The following is a 9764-nucleotide window of genomic DNA, read 5'->3' on the forward strand; positions in this document are numbered from 1 at the left end:
TCTCAACACATGGCTATGATGCTCCACCACTACTTCTGCTCATGATCAGAGATGCACATATCGTCAGCCACCAAGGGACATGCTCAACTGGTTACGGTCAAACAACCGACAAGCAAATCTGTGATATTGAGTAGAATATTTGCTGTAGCCCATCTTTTTATACCAAGACAAAACAATGTACATGATAACACTTCCAATCAGTTAAGATCAGAAGCCATGAGAGCCACTGCCTGGTACTGCATCCGGGCATTTATTATTATTATTATTATTATTATTATTATTATTATTATTATTATTATTATTATTATTATTATTCGTCAAATTTCTTGTTCTCTTTTACTTGTGTTTATTGTTGATATCCCTGTTTATCATCAATCACAAGGTTTCCTTGTTAAAATAATGCAGACAAGACACCAAGACTCGCTATTATTTTGCATTGTTGACGCTGAACTTGAATATTGAGAAATTAGTCTGTAATATATTTGTGTTGTTTTCTTTCTGCTTCTTCTTTTGTATGTGTGATTTGTAAATTGTAGGGTTGTAGACGTTGTAAGTTTGTGGTGGAAGGAAGAGAGTAATTAAAGGGCAATACATACGTAGATCCTAGAAGAATAAAAAGAAGCAAACGAGAAGTATATGAAAGGGGAGAGAAAAAAGGTTGGTAGATAAATAGAGAGAGAGAGAGAGAGAGAGAGAGAGAGAGAGAGAGAGAGAGAGAGAGAGAGAGAGAGAAGGAGAGAGAGAGAGAGAGAGAGAGAGAGAAAGGAATGAGAGAAGGTGGGTGCACAGATAAAAAGACAGACAGACAGACAGACAAAAAGGCAAGCAGGGGGATTGATAGATGCAGAGATAAAAATGTGTGTGTGTAGATACATACATACATACATACATACATACTTGAAGAGGCAAGTTGCGTATTTGGCATGGGAGACTATCGAAAATACGATGAATACTATCCCCAACTTTGGAACCACAACTACCAGCCTTGTTAGATAACTGGTTAATCTTCAGAGGAATTAACTGAGGCAGCCTTTTATTCACGATCGTAGTGATTTTCGACAGAAACTTGAATTTTGCATGCAGAGAGTTACTACCAACAACACAATCGAGGAACAGAACAAAAACAACAGCTCAACAGGTAAACAAACTCATTTCTCTTGGAGTTATGAATTGAATAATGATCTATTTAACTGCTACGAAAAAGCGAAACAAAACCCCGCTGTTGGCTATATGAATCGATTGAAATCATATTTGGACGATCTGCATCCAGAATTAAATCATTTTACTGCGAAGCAACTACGCCAACAAGCAACATTCGTAGAACAAAATGAAGGTTAATAACTAACTTTATTTTTAAAAAATCGAAAATTAACCTTTTTTCCAACTCTATAAACAAAAACGAAAATGTGAATGATATAAGGGCATCACGCGGTTTCGCAGCTAGCGACATTCCAACAGATTCCATAGTGCTTGCCAGCCAAACTACATTACTAGCTCAAGTAATTGACCAACTGTCCCCCTACTACGGTAAATACTACTATGGTAAATAGCAGGCACAACCGCAATGATTATTGTAGTAGTAGTAGTAGTAGTAGTAGTAGTAGTAGTAGTAGTAGTAGTAGTAGTAGTAGTAGCAAGCAGCAGCAGCAGCAGCAGCAGCAGCAGCAGTAGTAGTAGTAGTAGTAGTAGTAGTAGTAGTAGTAGTAGTAAGGATTATATGCCGGTGAAATGTGCCCTTACTGAAATTTTCCGAGAAAAAATTATTCTGGCTTTGAAGGACTCTTTCGAGGAGAGAGAATTCTGTACCAAAGTAAGTAAAACTCCACCAAATACAGTATTAAAAGCTGTTGACGAAATTGATGATGAGTATTTACAACAGTGTGATGAACCTACATACTGGCAGATTAACGCCTGTCTATATGCTCTGGCTGTGGACGCGCAATGGCCCAGTGGTTAGGGCAGCGGACTCGCGGTCATAGGATCGCGGTTTCGATTCCCAGACCGGGCGTTGTGAGTGTTTATTGAGCGAAAACACCTAAAAGCTCCACGAGGCTCCGGCAGGGGATGGTAGCGAACCCTGCTGTACTCTTTCACCACAACTTTCTCTCACTCTTCCTGTTTCTGTTGTACCTGTAATTGAAAGGGCCAGCCTTGCCACACTGTCACGCTGAATATCCCTGAGAACTACGTTAAGAGTACACGTGTCTGTGGAGTACTCAGCCACTTGCACGTTAATTTCACGAGCAGGCTGTTCCGTTGATTGGATCGACAGGAACCCTCGATGTCGTAAGCGACGGAGGGTCAACAACATATGCTCTGGCTACTACTGCAAAACAGTACATGAATGATATTCAAAAAGTAAACAAAACCGATATAACAAAGAAAGTACCATCCTGGGTTTTGAAGACAGAAAAAAAGGTAACTGGTTTACGGAAGACCATCATGTAATGATGCTTATTGCAAGCAAGCAAGCAAATCACTATACGTTCCACCAACAGAAAGTAAAGAAGGAGATAGAAATGATGTTTGGAGACAGCAAAAAGGGGACACTCACTTGCAAACTGATTAGCCTCAAACAGGGGCTAATTGCTGTCAGTGAAAAACTCCGACATCAGAAGAGAATAACTGAGAGAACATTAAACAAAAAAATTAACCGCAACCAGGCAGCAGTATACAGAATCATGAGAGGAGGAGCAATAAATATCAGAGGAATTCCTTCACGAGAAGACAGACTCCTTCTGAAGGAAAATCTGAAGTGAAGAGAAGGAATTTAACCAAGATACTCTGTGACTGGAAGAAATCCGAAAAAGTTATTATTCTTGCGTTACATCCAAGACATACAACATTGGTGGTGAAACTCTTGTAACTGTGATCCAGAAACTCCAGGAGGAAAAAGCACCTGGAAGAGACTTGATTGTTGTATATTGGTACAAGATGCTAACATTCTACCGACCATATCTTATCAATTTGTACCAGCAAGCTTTCATTGGGAACAGTAGCATACCACACTGGTTGGCTCTGGCAGAGACAAAGTTGATCCCCAAATGCAGAGAAAAAATTGATCCCCAAATGCAGAACCACCCACATGGCAAAAAACTACCGGCCAATTGCATGCCAGAACTTAATGTATAAGATGTATACAGCATGTTTAAACCTCTTCCTCCAGGACCATTGTGAAACCAATAACATTATCACAGCAGAAAAAGCAGATGGGAGGAAGGGAGTTTGAAGATGTGTCGAGCAACTGTTAATCAACAAAACTGTGATATCAGAGGTGCGAAAGTATAGGAGGAACCTAGTTTCAATGTGGCTAAACTACAACAAAGCCTTTGACTCTGTTCCCCACTCATAGATTCTAGAAACCCTTCATCTTGCTAAAGTTCCAGTGAGAATAATCAAAGCCATAGCTGACCTGACTTCATCGTAGGCCACCATTTTGAAATTAAACACAAAGAGTGACTGTATTATCACCAATAAAATACAATGTCGCAAAGGCATATTCTAAGGAGGCAGCCTCCCTGTGATGTTTATACTTTCTATAAACCCCTTGGCATTCATGTTAAAGAAAGCTGAAGGATATCTCACTGGTTCACAAGAAAACAGGAATACCAAAATTACACACTGTTCGTTTGTGGATGACTTAAAACTTTAAGCAAAGAATATGCAGGAGATGAAAAAGAGTCTTGACCTTGTTACAACATTCTCAAAGGATGAAGGGCTGGAGTTTCGTCAGGATAAGTGTTTTTATATGGTTGTGAAAAGGGGGAAAATTATAAACCGGACTAGTAACATCAATGATTTGACTGTTACCCCTGCATCTAACAAGGAATGTTACAGGTATCTAGGGGTGGATGAAAATATATCTTACACCTCTAACAAAACACATGTCACTAAAGAATACTACAGCTGAATAAAGAAAATTCGGACCTCAGAACTCTCTACATTTAATAAAGCAGTGGCCCACAATGAGTTTGCAGTGCCAATACTCATACCAACATTTGGGCTGCTTGACTGGACACTTGATGAGATCCTAGCCATTGATGTGAAAACCCGAAAAATGCTAACATGCTCACATAATTTCCACATAAACAGTGACGTAGACCGCCTCTACCTAAAACGTAAACAAGGCGGCAGAGGCTTAACATCGATCCAAAATGCCTTTGAATGTCGCATCATATCCCTTCGGCAACATCTTTCTGCATCCATGTGTCGAAGTGAATCCCTTGACCAAGTTTGCATACATGAGGCTGATAACACCATAAGACATGGAAGGCAGCTCCTTGAGCAACACTCTGTGTCTGATAACCTAGAATACATGCCCAAAGAAGTCGCACGACTCTACCGCAACGTATCATTAGATGAAAGGATGAACCTATATGAGCAGAAGACTATGCATGGATATGTTAGTAGAAAGCTCCGTGATGATAGTAACATCGATCATCAATGCATTTTATCATGGACCAATAGCCGGATTACTATCTCCCACTTTGAAGGGTAAGAGTTTGCAATCCAGGAACAGGAAATATCAACCAAGTACCGGATGCACAAAAGAGATAGAGATATGGGGAAAATCGTTAAATGTGACAGTCGATGCAGACTTTGTGGCGTACACACTGAAGATATCACCCACATCATAAGCAGTTGTCCGAAAATGTCATCAAGGTATTATTTACCGATGAGACATGATGCTGTAGCTAGGACACTCTATAATGAAATCCATCGGAAGGATAATCCCGAGGACAAAGAAATGAAAACCCACAATATGGTAGAAGCTGCAGCCACTCATAATGAAAAGGAATACGGGTGGAATGTCCCAGTGAAGATCTCAATAAAATATAAGCACAACAGACCTGATATAATGATTTGGGATAGAGAAGAGAAATTGTGCACAGTTGTGGAAATTAGCTGCCCAACCGATGTTAACATAAAGCTAAAGATCAGTGAAAAAGAGAACACCTATGCTGAACTATTGAGAAATCTGCAGTTACACTATCCAGATTACAAGTTCAGGTTTATATCTGTAATCATTGGGGTCCTAGGATATGTAACACACTATCTAAATACCAATCTTGAGACATTAGTCTCCTCAAAACCAGAAAAGAGAAAGCTTATTCGAAGACTACAGATCCAATCCATCACTGGAACCGTAAAAGTCTGTAAAACCATCCAGAAATTTATCATTTAAATATATATGAGCATGTCTAGATATGTAACTATATGCATGAGAATACATACATAAAACATACAAATCTGCTCATGCATACATACATACATACATACATACATACATACATACATACATACATACATACATACAAAAATACCGTTGTTGGCGTTGAAATTCCAATGAAGGAACCTTGGATCCAGATTAGGAACTGGTTCGTTTTCTATTGGCAAGAAATCTTGAAATAAATTGAATAATGAGAAACATATACACATACAATATATGCATGTATGTATATATGTATATATAAGAGAGAAAGATAGATAGATTGCTCGAAGGATATTAAGACAGACATGTAAATAAAAAGATAGATAGATAGATAGATAGATAGATAGATAGATAGAAAGAAAGAAAGAAAGAAAGAAAGAAAGAAAGAAAGAAAGAAAGAAAGAAAGGTAGGTTAGTTCGTTCTACGTGACACATTCTACCAGTATCCGAAGTGTTTAGTTTTAAAAAATTAATTAAAAAATCTGGCCATCAAATTGAAAAGAACCTATTAAGGTTTTAACAAGGACAATAAACAACAACATTGTAAAGGAGTTTAAATAATCAGTTGAGAAATATTCTATTGTCAAGCTGTACTACAAACATAAAGGCACGTGGTTTTTGTCCCTGAATCGTTGTCTGTCTCTGCTTACTTCTTTGTCTGCCTCCAACTATCTCTTTTTCTCAGGCACTCAGAATACACCCTACCATCTTAACATAGAAATTAATGAATGCCACAAGATGTTATGACTGGAAGTGTTTTTATTAAACAACAACTTAGAACAAATTAGAGGAAGTTAGATGCTCGTTTGACCTTCTAGGTAGACCCCAAAAAAGAACTCTCAGTCAATTCCATTGGATGAGTTAAGACTAGATACTTTTTATTTGACGTAAGACGAGATGGTTACGGTAGAACTCATTAAACCATACCTCCGCTCGACCACAGCTAACCTAAGACAACATTCTCAATATACAAATAATATCACTAACAGCTCGATATTACCAAATACATGTATTTTCCTGTCCCCATCACCACCATAATCAATACTGTGTTTTCTTTATCGATCAGTCAGTGAGGAGAGCAATGCCTGTGACCCCTTTTCGTGGGATAAGGAGAGAGGGAGGAAAGCATCCTTTAACTGGGACCAACAGGTGGAGCTAAGCCGTGCGGCAGATTAAGTCAACACCCAAATAGGCCAAAGCGAAATTTGAACTCAGAATGCAAAAGGGCCGGAACAAATACCACAAAGCTTCCAAGCTGACGCACTAACGATTCCATTAATTCCCCCCACTCCTTTTACTTGTATTTTAATTATCGATACTAGAAAGATGAAAAGCAAAACGATGGCCTGATTTAAACTCAAGCCACAAGGAGGAACCAGAACAAATACTGGAAGGCGTTTTGTCCAAAGCTCTAACACTCCAACGAATTTGCTGCCTATGCAACCTACTATTGCTACAACTACTATGAATAATAATAATAATAATAATAATAATAATAATAATAATAATAATAATAATAATAATAATATACACATAAGTGTGTGTCTGTATATGTGTATACACACTCATATATTTAATTCTTTGGCATTTCCAAACTTCATAACGTAAGTTTGGATCTTACACAGAAACAATACTCCATCGTTGAAATTTAGTCAACTTCAACAGTAAAGGGTTACATGCTAAACTTTAGAAAAGACATATTTTCTTTGTCTTGCTTTCGGATTAAATTTGCAAAATATCAGTCTAGACGGTTTTTATTTGCTTGAAAACGAAATTGCAAACACCAATGGTTTCTCTTACCATGGAACAATCTTAGAAATTTAGAGTACATATGTAAATTTATAATCTGTGTTGAGAAATTTTAGAGCTCGGAGTAGTCAGTTGGTCAGAAATGTTCTCCTTACAAGTTTTGAGCGAAATGTTCATATTCCCTAAGCAAACAGGCCCCCAAAACTGAAAATCATTTATCTTTTGTTTGTGTTTTGCATAACTCTCTTAAGTCTTTTGTGTCGGATATAATGAGAATGTTTCACCAAAACTTATGTTAGCATGAGTGTTAGATTGTCGAATCTGTAAGATTAGGCCCACAGCTATCGCTGGGGTTTTGTTGCTTTTTCACCCCAGATCTTTGCGTTCTGTGTTCAAATTTTAACACTATCAATTTTTAAAGTATTTTTTTAAATCCCTAACATGTCAAAGAAGAATTCAATGCACTCAATATTAGAAAAGTATTTTATCTTTTTCTGGACCAATCCTTCTTATGGATAGTTTTGTACATTGTTTTAGTGACAACATTACATCATATCAAAAGATATGACGTTAAAGACATATCGTCCACTGATATGTAATATAAGTACCTTCTGTTGCTTTTTAAAGTTATAAGCGTTTTACTCTATTTTTTGTCCTACTGATTTTTAATAGTTATCTGTTGTTCTTGGATTGCAAAATCATAACTTTTGAAATGTGATGTGATGCAACGGTCATCGGTACAAGAAATGCCAATTTGACATTGGCCGCATTTTCAAATTTCCAGGATAGATGTGCAATCACAACCATTTGTTGATATACAGAATATTTCTCCACTAGGCTTTTCTAAGATGATTTTGTCCAGAGGTTCTGAAGAAACATAATCAGGAACTAAGAATTTTTTGAGTTTACATCCGTCTGTAATATTTTGCTCTTATATATTTGAAAACTTAATTTTTGTATTTGTTTCTTGCTAGTATTGCTGTAGCAATTCTCTTGCTTACTTTGGTAATTTCATTACCACTTGCGCTACAGGTATCTTGATGATGTTGTTTAAGAGCAGGAGTTCTCAACCGCTTTAGAGTCACCACTTACTGTCACGTGGAAAACTTTTCTACCATCCGCCTGTATAGTAAATATCCAAAAAAGAATCAAAAAATTAACTAAAAATAAACAGTTTTTCCGTTACAAAATACTTTATTGGAAGTAATTTAAAGTAGTAACGTCAGATGTTTGGCACACGCAATATTACCAATGTCAAAAATCAACACACATTCTAGTGTTCTGAATTTAACATCAGTTTTAGACTTTCAATGCTTGATGTTTGTAAAGGTTCTGTTTTTACAATGAAAATTTTCAACGTATAAGGAAATGTTAATCACAAAAGATAAGTCTATTTTGGAACCATTGAATCTATTTTTCATGAGCATAAAGTCCCACTGACAAACATCGTTGCCTGCTATGATGAGTATGAACTGAAATTTCGAATCCTGTTTAGCAGCTAACTGCATGACATTTACTACAGCAACTGCTACTACTACTACTACAAATACTACTACTGGAAAGACTTCCTCCCGCCCCCTACCCCTCACACACCATTTTCTCCCAATTTTTTTGTTTTTTTCTGCCAAAAACATCTGTTTTCGGATACGGAGATTCCGGAAAATTGCCAAAAATCGGCATTTTGAAATTTCGACCACCCCCGTTCCTCCCCAATTTCCTCATTTTTCACTTTTTTCCGTAACCCTAAACGTAACGTTAACCCTAAAGCTCTAACCCTAACCCTAACCCTAACCCTAAAACCCTAACCCTAACCCTAACCCTGAAACCCTAACCCTAACCCTAACCCTAACCCTAAACCTAAAACCCTAACCCTAACCCTAACCGTAACGGTAACTACAAACCCTAACCCTAACCCTGAAACCCTAGCCCTAACCCTAACCCTAACCCTAAACCTAAAACCCTAACCCTAACCCTAACCGTAACGGTAACTACAAAAATTTTTGGAAATTTTTTTCAGAATTATCTCCGTATTTTTCCGCGTATTTAAAAAAAGAAAAATTCTGAAAAAAAATTTTACAAACATTTTTGGAAACATTTTTTCAGGAATCATAATCTCCGTATTTTTCCGCTTATTTTGAGGAACAAAAATCTGAAACAAGTTTAAAATGAAGAAATAGGGGGTGGGGTTAATTTCAAAATGCCGATTTTTGCCAATTTTTTGGCAGATTCGTATTCTCCGTAGCCGAAAACAAGGGTTTGTATAGAAAAAAATAAAATAAAAAGTGGGTGTTTTGGTGGGATACAAAAGGAAGTCTTGCCACTACTACTACTGATTACAGGCAAATTCACCGCCGTCAATTCACCGCAGGATAATTCACCGCCATCAATTCACCGCAGAATAGTTCACCGCCATCAATTCACCGTGAGGAATGTTCACCGCGAAAATATATCCATAGTATCTCACCATTAATAGTTAAAAACTATTTTATTGTAAAGAAAATACGGTGAATTGATGACGGTGAACTTCTACTACTACTATCACCAGTACAACGGCTAAAACAAACCTGTAATGGTTTCAAATATTGGTAGAGGGCCACCGGTTTTTGAGGGGAAGGAGAAGACAATTAAATAGACCCCAGTACTTGGCTAGTATTTATTTTATCGACCACGAGCATGAAAGGCAAAGTCGACCTCGACAGAATTTGAGCTCGGAACGTAGAGACGGAGGAAATGCCGCTATGCATTTTATCCAAGGTGCAAGCGGTTCTACGAGCTTCTCGCCTTGAACAAACCTATAATTAAC

This window comes from Octopus bimaculoides, chromosome 5 (genome assembly GCF_001194135.2).
Source record: "Octopus bimaculoides isolate UCB-OBI-ISO-001 chromosome 5, ASM119413v2, whole genome shotgun sequence".
Classification (NCBI taxonomy): domain Eukaryota; kingdom Metazoa; phylum Mollusca; class Cephalopoda; order Octopoda; family Octopodidae; genus Octopus; species Octopus bimaculoides.